Source organism: Xenopus laevis, chromosome 9_10L (genome assembly GCF_017654675.1).
Source record: "Xenopus laevis strain J_2021 chromosome 9_10L, Xenopus_laevis_v10.1, whole genome shotgun sequence".
Taxonomy (NCBI): Eukaryota; Metazoa; Chordata; class Amphibia; order Anura; family Pipidae; genus Xenopus; species Xenopus laevis.
In genome coordinates this window covers 491,024-498,737 of record NC_054387.1, presented here as the reverse complement: position 1 = coordinate 498,737, position 7,714 = coordinate 491,024, and positions in this window count along the sequence as shown.

The window sequence follows — 7,714 nt, the reverse complement described above, 5'->3', positions numbered from 1 at the left end:
ACCCCACGTTTATGTTTTTCAGGGGACCAGACCAGATGTAAAATCAGGGAAACATGTTAAAGTAACATCTTCTTCAAGTGCTGAAAGGGTTTGTTTTACTTTGACATACAATATTGAGGGGCGGATTTATCAAAGGTCGAGGTGGATTTTCAAATGAAAACAATTCAAATTTCAAGCAATTTTTTTGTGTACTTCAACTAGGGAATAGTCTAAATTCTATTAGAATTTGAAAAAAAAATCCTCTTTTTTTGGGAAAAACTTCTAATCTAATTGATTGCGCTACTTCTTCAAACTATTCGAATTCGGCCACATGCAGACCTATTCGATCGAAAACGGACCTATAAAAAACTTTGACTTAATTTCGGTTGGTCTTTTTGAATTTCAAAGTTTTTTCTATCTGAAATTTGACCCTTGATAAATATGGCCCTTAGTGTGTTACTAAGAAGCAGTGTTAATGTTACACTATCACAGTCACATACACAAAGCAATAAGTGATTGGTGCAGGACTGTATAAGGATCAGACTCATGGCAATTATGGCAAAATATACATCTGGATAGTCTTCTCTATGTCACAACTAATAACATTCATAGAGGAAAAAAAGCCGTTTTTGGGAACATCAGGACCAATTTCCGATGTCAAATCTGGATAAACATTACTTAAAATGAGGGAAATGCACCCATTGAAATGTGTTATAAACTGGTGGGAGCAGAAATAAAAAATTTAACATGCGGGAAAACTTCAAATCAGGGGAGTTAAATGGAGGTTTCACTGTATAAAGGACTTTCCAATATCTGACCATCAGAATGTGGTGTTTCCCTTTCCACTGAAACAATGTTGCAGAAGCGCGTCCTCCCCCAGGTCTGTCAATGAGTCTGTTACACTGTTTCATGTCTCACCCTATAAATAGCAATTACAGCTACAAATAACTTCACGTGTAATCAATGGATATGGGCAACTTATTGGTCATTATCATTAGGGCTTTTAATTCTTTTTGTGTTACTGAAATCAAAAAAAAAAAGGAGTTTTGTATGAATTGAAATATAATAAAGATACGGCATAACTGAGCTCTACGTTTCTTATAAAGAATCTTCTATTTAGGGTTCTGTGAATAAATAGAGTAGTGAATAAAAAGAACAATTACATATATATATATATACATATAGTAATGATTTAGAAAGATGTAGAATAATGTTACTTATTCTGAAGGCTGAGATAAAGAACAAAAAGGGATGATCAAGGGCCAAACAATGAGGCTGCTGAGTTCAAGTTGCCAAAGTGGCCACAATCACTGACCCCAGCGGGAGCAAACCGGGCGCTAGACTTAAAAGGGTGCTTCACCTTTAAGTTAACTGTTAGTATGTCTTACAATGCCTAATTCTAAGCAACTTTTCAATTGGCCTTCATTTTTCCTTTTTAATAGTTTTTGCATTATTTGCCACCTTCTGATGCTTTCCAGCTTTCAAATGAGGGTCACTGACCCCATGTAAATAACAAATGCTCTGTAAGGCTACAAATGTATTGTTATTCCTACTTTTTATTCCTCATCAGGTCTCTCCTATTCATATTCCAGTCTCTTATTCAAATCAGTGCATGGTTGCTGGGGGAATTTGGACCCTAGCAACCAGATGGCTGAAATTACAGACTGGAGAGCTGCTAAATAAAAAGCTAAATAAGTAAAAAAAAAAAAAAAAAACACAAATAATAAAGAATGAAAATCAATTGCAAAATGACTTAGAATGTCATTCTTAACATCACACTGACAGTTCATTTAAAGGGGAACAATCCCTTTAAAGGCAAACAGTTCCCAAGGCAAAGCAGTGATATTGTGTAAAGAGTGCGGCCCCTACAGCTGCAGCCAGTGTTGTATGTGTCGTATGTGACGTATGTGTCGTATGTGACGTATGTGACGTATGTGACGTATGTGTTGTATGTGAGCAATACAAGCGCCTGTCCCTAGTGAGACCCAATGTCCCTAAAGATTACCCCCCCCTCAGCCCACATGGCACAAGCTGGTGTTACAGAGATAAGGGTCCCCACAATATAAAGAAATAATAAAGAAGGAACATGGGCAGTTTGACTTGTCAGCACAGGGATCATGTGTGTGAGTGTCAGTGTGAGGTACAAGTGTTTGTATAGTGTGTATGACAACACTGCAGTAAAGCAAAGTGCTTTTTGGATTTCTGTGACCCCCTCCCCACACACACACACACCTATATATATATACACACACACACACACACACACACATGAAAGAAGACGAGAGAAGAAGTAGAAGAGGTGCCAGTGAGGGGTTGGCATGCAGCCAATAAGGAGGCAAGCAGAGGGGCTGCTGGGAGTTGTAGTGCAGGAGGGACACAGGGCAGAAGAGAGACAAGGCCTGAACTGGAGCAAAAAGGTCCCCCCAGTCCTCACTCAGTCAGTCACTCAGTCAGTCACTCAGTCAGTCAGTCAGTGAGTGAGTGTCAGTGGGACACAAAGTGTCATGTGGTGAGTTGACCAATAAGCAGCGGCCTGGTCGGCTGAGCGCATCGTGCACTTACCTGAGGGGGAGCTGACTGCTCAGCGGCTGCACCCGATTCCCCCCACAGACGTGGTTTAGCCCCCGGGTGGGTTTCCCCAGGGACGAGAAGAAGAAGAAGAAGAAGAAGGAGGGGGAGGAGGAGACGAGTTGGAATGTCCGTCAGATCTCGGCCTCCTTTGCCTTCGTCCTACACTTTGAGATCCCTCCGCTGCGCGTGTTTATTTACTGGCGCTGCAAGAAAAGAACCTCCTGTCCCTGCCCGGCCGTTGCGCAGCGGCGACAGCAGCAAAATAAGCCAGTCACTTACACATACACTTCTCACTCAGCAGCGCCACCTGCCTGGGGCAATGGAACGCAGCAAGCGGCCGCGCGCACTCCTAGCCACGCCCTTGTCTGTCACTGCAAAAACCCACCATTCTCCGCCCCCTTGCTCTTCTATCACGCACGCGCATGTCTACACGACGCGGCTCCGCCCTCTCCTGGCAGCTACAAGGAAGGGAACGTTCAGTTCTGCAGGAATTAATAGCAGCCCCGCCCTCTATGAGCAGTTTTTTCTCGCGAGCTTTATTGACAACAGCAAATGTAAACATTTTACAATAGGTTTATGTTTTTTAGCAGCTTTATGTTACTGCGGAATATTCTAGTGGCCTACTGAATGTTTTTAGGGCTGACTCTAACTCTGTGCTGCCGCCACGTCACGCCCTCGCCGTTATTACGTCATTACTACCTCACTACATTTCTCTTACGTCACACACGAGTTTATTATGAGGTGAGTACTTGGTAATTAAGTGAGGATTTGTTTGTAATGATGCAATTAGTGCTCTTTGTCTGAGAGACTTCCAATGGCCTCATATTTTACCACAGGGAGGACATTATTATTGTTTATAACAAGAGGCCGCCGGCCACGAAAATCCTGACACGGGCTGAGGGCCAATGTCAATTTGATAAAGGGCCACAATTGGCCCACGGGCCACACTTTGGACATGCCTGGGCCACACAATTAAATGGTGAAGAGAATGGGGGAATACATACCTGCCAACATTTTGGAAGTAAAAAGAGGGACAAAAAAAATTTTCACACATAGAACAGCAAATTTTCTTGACCACACCCCTTTCTGTGGCCATACCCCCTAATTAACATGTTCATTTTACAAAATTTGGCAGCTTTTGAAAGTTTGAAAATATTTCTCCTTATCTAAACTGTTTTTTTGTGTCTCAAAATTGTTACAAAGTATCTTATTTGCACCTGTTAGCTGTTCTGGGCTCTCTGCTAAAAGCCAATTAAGTGAGAAACTTTGTTTCTTTTTCTGGCTGTTCAGTGCAGAGAAAAGAGGGACTTTCCAGTACAAATGAGGGACTGCGGGTTGAGCTGTCAAAAGAGGGACTGTCCCTCTGAAAAAGGGACAGTTGGGAGGTACGTGTAGGAAGTGCTGAATGGAAAGTGAAAGTAATTACCGTATGTCTAAGGCATCGATCTGCTTCCTCTAAGTTACACCAGTGAATATTGTGTATTATATATAGGTATATGCAGGGTCACCAAGAAAAAACCCAGTGGGCTTCTGGCTCCTTAATGGACCCCCAGCAGGCCAGGCAACTCCCCTAAACAAATCACAACATAGATAATGGTGTATGGGTCTGTTCCTGAGCCAAAAATAAGAAATAAAGAATGGAAGGTCAAAACAAAAAGGAATAAGTCATAGAATAGTCTCTTACCAAGGTACCTCATTACAAAGGCGCAGGCCAATAGAAATACATTATATACAAGGAGACCCACACAATGGCAAAATACAAACTTTCTGTAAATGGATGGAATCAAACTGTATTTTAGGATCTACTGGCAGAGCTAAAGGGGTGATGGGTTCAGGCCAATCGTAAGTGACGTAAGTGACATCACACACACATGTTGAGGGGCGCTGTAAGGAACTAAATACAGCCCCGGCCGCAACTTGTATCTATTAGAGGTTCCTGAAAGGAAGCAGAGGGGTCAGTGGTTTGGTTGCTGCTTTATCCCTCCATATTATTAGAAATAAAGACTTTTCTCTGTGGTGAATGAGTGTGAGCTTGAAGGGGAAGTAAGGAGAGGAGCAGATTAGCAGCAGAAGCCTCGGGCGTTATTGTGAAAAATGGTGGAAATGGGCAGCGGTGTCTGGCATAACCCCAGTTCTACACGTCTGTGCAAGTCCAGTACATACACATGGCTAATAAGATGGAGTAGGAAGTGAAAAGCTCAGTTGATTGGACGGCAGTTTAGGCTTATTGCATTAAGGGTCCTGTTGCTCATGCCCCAGACCGTCACTATACTGGAGTAGTCCACTGGACTTAATGACAAACACGCACCCAATCCAAACCTTCATGTGGAATCCAGGAGACAAAATTTGTAGTTTAACAAATATATACATTTTATTGCACATTATGATTATAAAGCAACAGCCTTATGCGTTTCGTATCCCCAGAGGACACTTGATCATAGGCTTACTTACACTCCACAAACGTCTGTGTATTTTGCTGGAGAATGTCCTACGATTTCTTGTGCATAATGAACATAAGTGTGACAAGCAATGCTCCTCAGCATCAACAAGGGGCAACAAGAGCCTTAATATTACCCTTTACTGCAGTATGTGGGGGCAGTTTTGCTCTCCAGCACACAATATAGGACAGACAAGGGCAAGTAAGCTGATGAAGGGCATGGAAGGTCTCAGTTATGGAGAAAGATGGGTCACAGTGGAATGGAGAAGAGGTGCATGAGGGGGGCTATGTCTTGAGCATCCAAAAAAGCATCCAAATTATATAGCAATTCCATAAAACAAACAAAAAATATATATAGTGAAAAATATTTCACTGTCTTGCAGCCTGTTGATTAGTGGTGGGTGAATCTGGGCTGTTTCACTTCGCCGAATAATTTCCAAAAAGGCGAAAAAATTAGTGAAAAAGTGCATTAAAGGCAATGGGTGTCAAAATAATTTTGACGTGAGCGACAATTTTTGACGCGCGACTATTTTGTCCAAATGCATTATAGTCAATGGACGTCTGAATAATTTTGACGCGCGCCAATTTTAATGTTCATGCCAATCTTGATGCGTGACAATTTTTTTCCGTCGCACCGGATTTTTCGCCTGCGAATTTTCAATGCAGTTTCGCAACAACATTCCCTGGTGGCGAAACAAGAAAATTGCTCGTGAATCCATGCCTGGTGAATTTATTCGAATGTAGGGTGGGTGTTCCCCCCCGAAACGTTGATGTTTGGTGGCTGAATAAAAGGGGATAATCCCCGACTGCACTAATCGGTGTGTGTGCGGATCCGTTTCTTTTACACATTGGTGAATGTATTCGCCCATCACTACTGCTGACTGAAACTCTTAGTGATCACTTTTAGGCCACATCTGTTGTGCATGATGATAATAATAAGAAACAGCTTAAATACTGCTCAGCTCTGCTCCCATGAGCACAACATTGAAATGAAAACAATATATTATTAGCATCTATCAAGACTTGCCAGTCAATAATGTTGTTCCCCTGTTTAGGAATATGTATACGACCAGAGGTTCACTCACTAAATTAGGGTGCAGCCAGCGCTGTTCATTGGCTTTCCTCTGCCTGCTTTTTCTATGGAGTTAGAGAAGACACACCCCATTAAACAGCCCATGGGCCACTAGCCTCACAACAATATTGCCCTGCTGCTCCTTCACATTTATCTCACCTACGTCAGGTCCTTGTACAGATTGTTATAGTTTGTTTCTATTATTGCTGTTTCTGTGTACAGTCGGCAGCATTCTCTCCGTGTATTTAGTCCCCGGCAGCCTCACATAGTGGAGCTTGGAAGGAAAAAAAAGCCATTTTCCTCATTACTCAACACTTCAGCAGCAGCAATTGTGTAACAAAGAAACAAATGTACGCACAGTTCTGTGTATTAGTAATGCACTGCTGGGTTAGAACACACTGTCCTTTAGGCCAAACTAAAACAAAATAAGCACAGATTAAGGCATTAAGTGAATATCAGGGCATGCAGCTTTTCACTTGCTGCCGGCACAATCCAAATAAAAGCCTTGTGTGCTTGGAATAAATAGACAACAAATAGACCTAACAACAAATAACACAAAGACCTAACCCATGTTGTATGATGCCTGCCAGTAACGCAAAGGAAATTCCCGCATATTCACATGTTAAAGAAAATGCACAGCCTTAAAAGTGGTCTCTACATGTACAGCTGTGGGACCTGTTATCCAGAATGCTCCAGACCTGGGGCTTTCCAGATAAGGGGGCTTTCCATAATTTGGATCTCCATACCTTGAGTCTGCTAAAAATGTATTTAAATATTAAATAACCCAATAGGATTGTTTTGCCTCAAATATGAATTAACTACTGTATATCTCTGCTGGGATCAAGAACAAGCCACTGTTTTATTGTCACTGAGAAAAAGGAAATTGTTAAAAATTTTAATTATTTGATTAAAACAAATCCGTGTGCATGGGAGACGGCCTTCCCGTAATTTGGAGCTTTCTGGATAATGGGCTTCAAGATAATGGATCACATACCTGTACCATGGTATGCTGAATAGGCAAGGCATTGTGGGAATGGAAGGCTGGAGGAGAGCGGACTCATTGGGTCAGGGGTACATGGCATGGGATCTTTTACTTGGAAACCCATAACCCTTATTTTTTCATACATACTGTGTATGGTGCAGTTGTTGCATCCCTTTGTAGTGTTGCACGTGTGGCCCCTCACCATGTGCTACAGCTGCAGTATCTCTCAGCTTTAGGCAATGGCTGGAGCAGTTGGACACCTCGTACGATGCACCTTTGCTCGTTTTTTACTGGGTGACACGGAAGCACATTTATCATAGGTCCAATTCATGCAACTTTTTAAAAACTCCCCTGAACTCCCATAAATTCGAAATTGATTTAAAAAATGGAATTCTTCAAACTCGGATTAGTTAAATCGACCAGAAAACTTTACCAGAAAAATTCGATGTCAGGAAGGCTGCAAACAACTCCAAATTGATCCCTGGACGTCTCCCATTAACTTAAACAGCAAATTCGGCAGGTTTTAGGTAGCGAATCGTCGAATTCAAGTTCTTGAAGGGCCAGAGTATGATAAATTTGAACATATTAAAAAAAACTCGGATTGAATTTGATTCACTCCCTAAACAAATGTGACAGTTTTGACCCAAAATTTCTTTTTAAAATTCCAATTTTC